The 9,159-nt window shown below is 33.7% G+C and overlaps 1 long non-coding RNA gene across 1 annotated transcript; it reads right to left on the bottom strand.

Annotated features, from left to right (window-relative positions):
- Positions 1-566: 566 nt before the first annotated feature.
- Positions 567-8,543, bottom strand: LOC137853040 (uncharacterized). The gene is made up of 3 exons (XR_011094183.1): positions 8,436-8,543; positions 1,371-1,588; positions 567-685 (listed from the first exon to the last, which is right to left on the bottom strand). It is a non-coding gene; the product is annotated as an uncharacterized lncRNA (long non-coding RNA).
- Positions 8,544-9,159: the final 616 nt, after the last annotated feature.

Raw genomic sequence — 9,159 nt, 5'->3', positions numbered from 1 at the left:
ATTCTTGAACAGAAGTGTTGAGTCTGGTTGAGAAAGAATTGAGTAGGCATCCAAATGAACAATTCTCCAAATGGGAATCTGAAGAGTATGAATGTAAGATGAGAGGGCATTCTTCAGTGAGGAGCAGAGCTCTTGGAAAAGGGCAAGAAGGAAAGACAGAAGTGAGGAATGCTGCTGCAGATGGATAAGAATTCACCAGTATGAAAAGAAGAACACAGTATGAAAAGAAGAACACAGTGATGTAGATGAGGATCATATAATCCTTTTTATGGATGGCCTGGAATTGGCATAGGGGATATGAATGATTGAAAAATGACTTTTCCTAAAGTATGCTGCTATACACAAATGTCACTGACTTGATGAATGAGTGTTAAAGCTCACTGGCAAAGACTCGAGAAGGGAAGGCAAGCTCTCCTCTTGGATCCAGATCCTTCCAGCTCCTTCCATTTTATTCTGGAGCAGAAAATTGCTTCAGGCTGTAACACCACACACTGCTGACTGACAAATAGCTGCTCCAGAGCTGCAAGCCAGGAGCAGGATACGTATGAAGAAGTGGTCATCACTTACTTGGCTTGCAGTCCCTGCAGAGATTTCCTCTCAAAGTCATTGATGATAGGCTGGCTGGTTGTAAAAATCTATCAGTACAGTTCTGGCATGCATTCGAGCAGTTTTATGTTCACTATCTCTGTTTTGGAAAGAACACTTGTCAGGCATTCCTCTGTTTCTCCTTTGATTACCAAAGAAACCAATATGTTCAATTATTGCTCTTCCCATCTGGACTTTTCGCTGTCAGGGCACCAGTCTCTAACTGAATATTTCCCACTTATTACAGCTTCTGAATGATATCTGTGAATTAATATCATATTTAAGAATGATATAAATGTTTACATATTGCATATTACCTAACAGTGCTTTTTAACCTCTGTCATTGACAATGGTAGATAGTACTGTTGGTGCCAACAGGTGCCAGCCTTCTGGACTTGTGCTGGTAGTGTGTGTTCCTCAGATTAAGAACTATTGTTATTATTTTATGCAGTATATCTAGTATTTTATTCTTTCATGCTGTAATTAAAAATACTTCTTCAGTTATATTTGAAAATATAAAAACTGCAGAAGCACCCTGGTTTAATTAAATGTTTTAAAGAAAAAAAGATTATATATTAATTATATATATATTACTATTACCCACATGATCAAACACAGATCCTTGTCCATAAACCCCAAGTAAAAATGGATAATTTTACTTTCCTTTCATTCTCCTTCAAGGATTTCATGGTCTCATCCCACTCGCTGTAAAATTATCCACTATTTCCATTAAAATAATATTTTTTCCCCTATTGGCTGATGTTCTGTTATGAAATTTAACCCACCTGAGTTAGCAGGGAGAACATCTCAGTTTTCCAGACCCAAAGTATGTAGTTTTGTGCCAGAGTCAACAGGAAAAGAAGACTTACAGCATCCAACTGACTTAGTTTCATATTTCCCTGATGCCCAAACAACTGGAAAGCAGCAGGACCAGAACATTTCATAAATTTCTTCCTAGGTGGTACAGACACTAAAACAGGATGTTTGGATCTTCGGCCAGTCCCTGCAGGAATATTACAATACAGGAATACTTTGTGAGCTCTACATGCACATTTGAGGGACATTAAAAAACTTAACTGGACAATGCATTAGCAAGTATACTTTAGGGAACCATCCAGATCTGCCATACAGTTGAACTGCATGAAGTATAAGGCATTTACACTTTCTTATTACATTGCTAGATGTATTGTGTGGTTGAGAAGCCACACAGGCAGTGAATCTGCCCCCTCCACCAGCTTTTACATTCACCTTAGGTTATGAAACAGGTAACCTTAATCTCCTCTGTTCCTCTCAATGTAAGAATAATAATTGTTATAACAATAATAAAGCCAACAAAAATTTCTTAGTAAAAAAGGAGACAGTTTAGTAGAGAGAAAAAAACACCAGTGGTTCTAATGTGCAGATGTTACACTGTACATTCATGTCAGTGATTTGAGTTCCATTTCTGGAGGAAGTTAGAAGAAAATTACCTCAGCTTCTTCATCTATGTCATACACATGTGATTAAAAGAATTTTCATTGATATTTCTTCTTGTAATTAGAACCTAAACAATCCTTGGTGGCCTACTTCTGTTTTATATATTAAATAGATCTTTCTTTAGTTATTATTAAACTTTATGCTACTCTAGAGGTCTCTTTCTGACATAATGCAGACACTAGGTAAAAAAAATAGGTAAAAAATCTATGCAGAAACTAGGTAAAATCCTATCCTAAAGACCTTATGGCCCAAACAATCAAGATTGAAAACAGAGGCTGTGACATATCCAAAGTCACACAACAAGCACCGGATAGAAAAAAAAAATGAAATTCAGTCCTCTTGACTCTTGCTCTCCCTCTGTTTGCTGAATCACACACTTGGAAATTCTTTGTGGAATCTGATTTCTTTTTGTATAAAAAGAGATTTGACATCAACATTTCTTTCTACTGTTCATTCAAATGAATCAAGGTGGTACACTCTTCACTTGGTAAAGCTGTTTATTTTTGAGTACCCTTTCACATTAAAAATAATAATAATAATAAAAAATATATAAAAAAGTTAAATTCATCTGGCATCAAAACTGTATTTATTCTATTTATAAATTTGCATGGATTAGAACAAAAAATATGTGTAAGGAAGTCTAAATTCCCACCTTTTGAGACATTATTCTGGCCAGCTCAGCTAGTGTCAGTAGACATGGAATCTGCCTATTATGAATTTTGGGCTCACTGGAAAGTTTGCTCTTAAGATCAGACTGTTTTAAATTTGTGGGGGAGGAAAAAAAAAAAAAAGAAAGAAAAAGGTTGCCATGAAATCATGAAATTCCCAGCTGATTGAATACAGATTGAATACAAGGGATTTTCTATATATTAACATTCTGAACATTTATGACTGGTAGATCTGACTGCAGACCAAGAACTATCATCACAGAGCATTTCTCTCTTATCTTTTAGAATTGATGTAAAAGGTGGGACTAACAGAAATAGCAGCTTGATGAAGAACAAGATCCTACTTTTTTTTTTAAAAAAAATGGAAGTAAAAATTTTATTCGAAAAAAATATATTTTTTTAATAAAAAGACAAAATCTTCTATTTTTTGAAAAGAAAAACAACTAAAAATAAAACAAAAAAATCTCACTAAGATTTAGGAATTTATTTATTTATTTTTAAATTAAGTAAATAAATGTCATAACAAAGCATATTAACATTCTCCTTATTTAAGTTTATTTGTGGGGAAATAATATATATCAGATGGCACATTTCTAAGAAAAATACAAAGAATTAGTATTGTCAGGTACATAAGCCCTTCTTTTATACAGAAATCTTGAACAATTTAAGATTATAAAATATATTTATTACAGTTCTCATGCATTGTCAATCACATCATATCTGTGTAGAATTATTAACATATTTTGCATGCAGGCTGCTTCAAAATATCGTAGCACATAGTCTAGTTGTGGATTTTACTGCCCAACAGAAGTTTATTATGTAAGAACATTAGAAAATTGCCCATGATTACTTTGATCTCCTAACTTTCACAATCTCCTTTCACCATCTGTTAGTCTGCAGTCAAAGTTAGTCATGTAAACTGTCTTCCTGGTCAAATTTGACTTCTCCAGGGATGTATAGACTGAGATCTGCACAGGCTACACAGAAGATAAAATCACAACTGTAGTCTATATGGCAACTGGTACCTTAGATGTGATATATTATTCCATGCAATAGGATAATATCTCAGCAACAATTAAAACAAAATAATAATTGCAGTTCATAAGAGCATAATAAATTATGATAATTATTCATAAACTACGTTTAATTCTACCATGACTGCTTTAGTTTTGCTGTGGTGTGTATTCTTCCCTGTGCATTAAAACTTCATAATAACACAGCTTTTACTTTGATCATTTATATATGCTGAAGAATTCATCAAGAACAGTTTAAGCTTCCTTCAAAAGGAAGGAATCCTGCTGAATAAGGATGCTTATTCATATTTGCAAAAGAAAATGGTATGTTCATAATAGTTTACTCCTTCTGCTTTTCCTCAGTCTCTGCTTAATGTCTGAATATTCTAGTGAATGAATTTATTGGTTATAGTTTTTGCAGGAACGTTGAATATCAGGAGATATTAATGGAAAACTAATTTTGTTTTTATTAAAGCTCCTCTGTAGAGGGAAATCATGGTTCTAAAAGCTGTGGTCAAAAGATGAGGAGCCAAAATAATGCTGTATGAGCATTATTCTGTCTCTGGTCAGAAATATCTAGGGTAGCTTAAATTTCGTATATTTGGAAAGATCTGCTGGAGTACAATTGACAAACCACAGGGTATTTGCACAAAATAGGCAGCAATTTTGAATGACTAATGTGTATGAGAAAATTGCAAACTGCTTATAAAAAATTCTTAGACAGGAATAAGCAGAACATTTGTTGAATGACTTATTCATTCATGTAGTTTATTCATCCTTACTATTTCATATTTGAAGGGCAAGTGAGGACTTAAAATATTCCTTCTGAATTAAATACCACCCATATTTTGCAGGACCACAATAAATTTGAAAGCCTTCAGTGGCTTCAACCAAAGCTAAATGACAATCTCCTGTTTATATGAGAAAAAAACAGGTGAAACCTTGGTTCCAAGAGCATGTGGAATAAAGTAAATTATATATAAGTGAGTGATGCTTGAATGCTAGGGTTTCAGTTTACAATAGTGTACTGAAGATTTATGAAGAGCTTTGCGTGATGGGAAGTGACTGTGTTGTTCTGATGTTGAGAACAAACTAATAAGTTAATACTGCATTCCACAGGTGCTCAAAAATCATGAGCTTAATCCCCAGGAATCTTTTGATTGCTTTAAATGTCACGTAATATTTCAGACTGATAACAAGTTTCACTGTATTTGTAATAAAATCTCAGAAGCTGGCAATACCAAGTGTAAATTGTTCCTGGGTTTTCTCTCCATACAAAACAAACAAACAAACAAACAAAAACATAAAACAACAACAAAACCCCTTTTGCTCTCTTTTATATTTTTTTAACTGGAAATTGCTCCATATGGACAAGTCATTTTGCAGTGGCTATTACAGTCTAGTAACATTAACAGTTTTGCAGTGAATTACCACTGTTAATTTTTGAGAAATGTCTCTAATCATTATTTTTCCCTTTTGTATCATGGTAATGACTGTCTCTGTAAGCATTTTGATGCCAAGATTTATTTCATTTCAGATCAGTTCAAACACCTGAAAGTTTTTGGTTTGTCTTGATTACTTTCCTGAACTCAAAGTTGTTTTGGAAACAATTCTGGGCCATGTTTTATATGGATCCTTCTTTGTTTCTCCTGCATGATTTCCTAGACAAAATGCTACTGATGGCAACAATGGGAAACCTCTAATACTGACACTCTCGGACAGTCAGCCATAGGGACTATTAGGAGACAATGCGATCAGGAATGAACACATATTGATCAGTAATGCTGTTCCTTCATCAGCAGTTACAACCATTTGAAGCTACTATAACAGACCAGCTTCAAGCAGTGTGGTGGCTCTCAAATCATGACAATACTATTGTGATCACACTAAAGAGCTTCTCATATATGATTTTCCTTTTAAACCTGGAAAGTTAGCTCCCACTCCCACTAGAACATGCCAGCTCCAGAAGTAGACAGTAAAAATGAGTTAGTTCAAGACCACCATAAATTTATTTCACACAATACAATGCAAAACACAGGGTAAATTTTCTTATTTTCTTAAAAGTGAAAGTTCTTACCCAGAAAATATAATCTTTGTTCATGTGTTGCAAAGATAAATAGATTTCTTTGATAAGTACAAATGAAAAAAAAGAAAAAAAAAAGAAAAAAAGAAAGCTGATTGCTGTCAGAGTTGTGCAAGGCAACATTTTGATTCACTGACCGAAATGATTTCAAGAAATAAATACTTTTGGGGTAAGTCTGAACTGAAAACATTTTCAGTATCATTGATGAGATGCAAAATTCAGAAAAACTCACTTTTCAAACATTTTCAAACATTTCAAAATGAGAAATGCTGTTTCATATTATTTTTAATGGATTTATAATAAAACCTAATTAAATGTTGAAAGAAAAAAAAAAGTAAGGAATTGTTTTACCTTATAAAATGCATTAAGAATTGATGGTCAAATATTTTGGATATAATTTTAACAGCAAGAAATTTCTGTCATAAAATTTGTTGGTAAAATATGAAGGCTTTTAGTCTTTTACTGTGATTAGTGATTAATTTTCTGTGAAGTCCTCTGTAGACAAATGAAGCAATTCGTACTTCAGTGTACTGACGTACTGAATTGGTGTACTGGAATCCACGCCATGCTACATCTATCCCTGGTCTGGGATGAGACCTTGTCTCTCTTAAAGTCACTGAAAATATCAGCATTGTCTTCAGTAATGATAGATTATTTTATTTTAGTCTAGGATGTGTCTAAATTCATTGATCTTAATGTCCTATTCTGGGTCACTTAAATTGGTGAATGGCTAGAGATTAAAAGAACAATACTTTGTAAATATTCCACATTTTAAGAATCAGAAATCCTAAAAAATTGAAAATACAAAGCATCCTTACACTTTTATCATATTTATTGCTATGCTATGTCTCACCTTTTTAATTCTCAGTGGAATCAGTATGACAGAAGTTCAGTCAATGACAAAAAATATTGTTAAATACAATAAAAATATGTTGTCATTATAAAGCTTGTGTCTTGAAAAAGGAATACCATTTTCAGTACTTCAGCAGTTCTTTGGAAGATCACTGAATATGATCAAATGTTGTCTGTGATAAGCAACTTACTGTTTCAAGCAGATATGACAATTGTTCTAAGGCAATACATTACCATGATTAAGTATTCAAGAGTACTTTAGTGAATACTGAGGACAAAACGCATTTAACAACAACAAAAACAACAAATCATCCAAAGATTTGTGGCAGAACTGTGCTATTAATTTTTCTACTGTTACATTTTTGGAGGTAAGGATTCTAGACTTAATATACTATTACTTTAATTGACTATAGCAGTTTCTACGTCTCTTGCAATTGACAAGCTTCAAATTTTGTTATACTGTATGTGCTGAGGAATTATGACTGATAAAACAAGAGAATAGATCCTTTAGCCATATTTAGTGATGAATTAGACCTAAGATGGATGAAATTGAAGTTTCACTACAATTCTGTTACAGCAACTGTCACAGTTTCTTGCTGGGGTGCTGGTATTAGTCTACTGGGTGCTCAAAAAGCATAGATGTTTTTGATTTATGACCAAAAAAAAAAATAGCTATAATATCATCTGAAAGCCTGTAGTCAGAAACAATAAGGAAAGTTAGAGAAGATGATTATTGGAAAGGCTACATATAAGTTGCAGCTTTCCCACATGCCTAGCAGTATATGAAACGAAGTTTGGATCAGGATTTTGCAGTTTGACAAAAAAGAAAGAGACATACTAGTTTTGTCATCAAAGTCTGGTCTTTCACAGAAGTCGGGAGAAAATATTACTATTTTTTCATATAGAAAAGAGAATTTTAGACTGTGTAAAAGGTTTTGTTTAGAAGACAGAAAATAAGAAAAGATTTTTCTCATGAAAAATCGTTTACTCATTGAATTATACTGTGTTCGCAGAGTAATTGAATCACCATATCACATAAAAGTAAAGGGTATCAGCTTTGTTAAAAGCTTATGCTTCTTGGTTTATTAGCAAATTCAGAGCAAAAGGACATGATTAAGTATCCAGGCTAAGGCTTTCTATTTACTAATTTTACAGTATTTATTCTTTACAATCATGAACCAAACTTTTCATCTCCCTGAAGCTTGGTTTAACTAAATTATTGAATAATTATGGTTCAGACACACAGTCTGCAAAGAGAAATTGCTTTAGACCAACTCTTGAGCTTTCATTAGGCCTAATACATATTAATACATCCCTCTAACAAACTCAAACTCTTCCATTCCAGAACTGTCAATCACTTTGATTTTCTGCAAGAGATTCTGCACCAGATTTTATGCTGGTTTGGTTAATGATGAACAGTACATTGGTCTGGAAGTTGGCTTGTGTCTATGTAATGTTTGTTTCTTTGGTTGGTTGGTTGGTTGTTTTCTTCTCATTTTACTTTTCAGGTGTGTTAGCTATTTAAATTATAAATGTATGTATTTCTGTGTAATGTTATTCTCAACAGATCTTGACAAGAAACTTTAACACTGTCATAGAAAGTGTTAATAGCAATCTGTGACCCAAATGTTCTGAAATGAAAGGATAATTTAAAGACAATCTGGAAATGAAGCCGAAATCATATATATTAGGTGAAACTTTTTAATGCTTGTAAGACAGATGATTTTCAGGTAGTCTGGGGGGAGGGTTTAAACATACCTCATCAGTGTTTCCAAGTCTTAGAATCATAGAATCACTAAAGCTAGAAAAGTCCTCCAAGATCATGTGGTCCAAAGAGCCCTCTACCCCCAATATGACCCACTAAACCATGCCCCTAAGTACCACATATGTTTCATTAAACACCTGTGGTGCTTTTAATCAGGTGGGCAGCCAAGCTCCACCTCAGCCACTCTCTCACTCCCCCTCCTCAAAGGGGAAGGGGGAGAAAATACAATGCAAATGGCTCAAGGGTTGAGACAAGGACAGGGGGATTGCTCAACAATTATCGTGGCAGGCAAAACAGACTCTTTCAAGATAATTGCAAGATCTGTTAAACTGCTTTGTGGAATTTTTTCTCACTGACCAAAGAGTGCTTTCCCTGAAAAACTGTGTAGGATTCACATGTATATGTGATGTCTGGCATCTGAACACACACTTGGGGAACCAAGTGCCAGAGGACAGATGTGTTTATGTGAGAAAGTAATAAAATCACTAAAGAACTATCCAAAAAAGCACCAGAAACACAATAAGGAGTATATATATGCATTTAAATGAAAATTAATGATAGCACTTTGGTTTAGTATATTTACTGTTAAAAGTACATAAGCGGCTAAATGCATAGTACTACAGACAAATAAAACACTACTGGTGTTAGTGCTCTATAAACTTTAGGAATTTTATATATGTTGTTTATATCCAGGATGTAATGGAAGAATACACCAGA

Source organism: Anas acuta, chromosome 3, assembly GCF_963932015.1.
Source record: "Anas acuta chromosome 3, bAnaAcu1.1, whole genome shotgun sequence".
Taxonomy (NCBI): Eukaryota; Metazoa; Chordata; class Aves; order Anseriformes; family Anatidae; genus Anas; species Anas acuta.
Note: the sequence above shows the minus strand (reverse complement) of the source record. Positions and strands in the feature narration are given on the sequence as shown.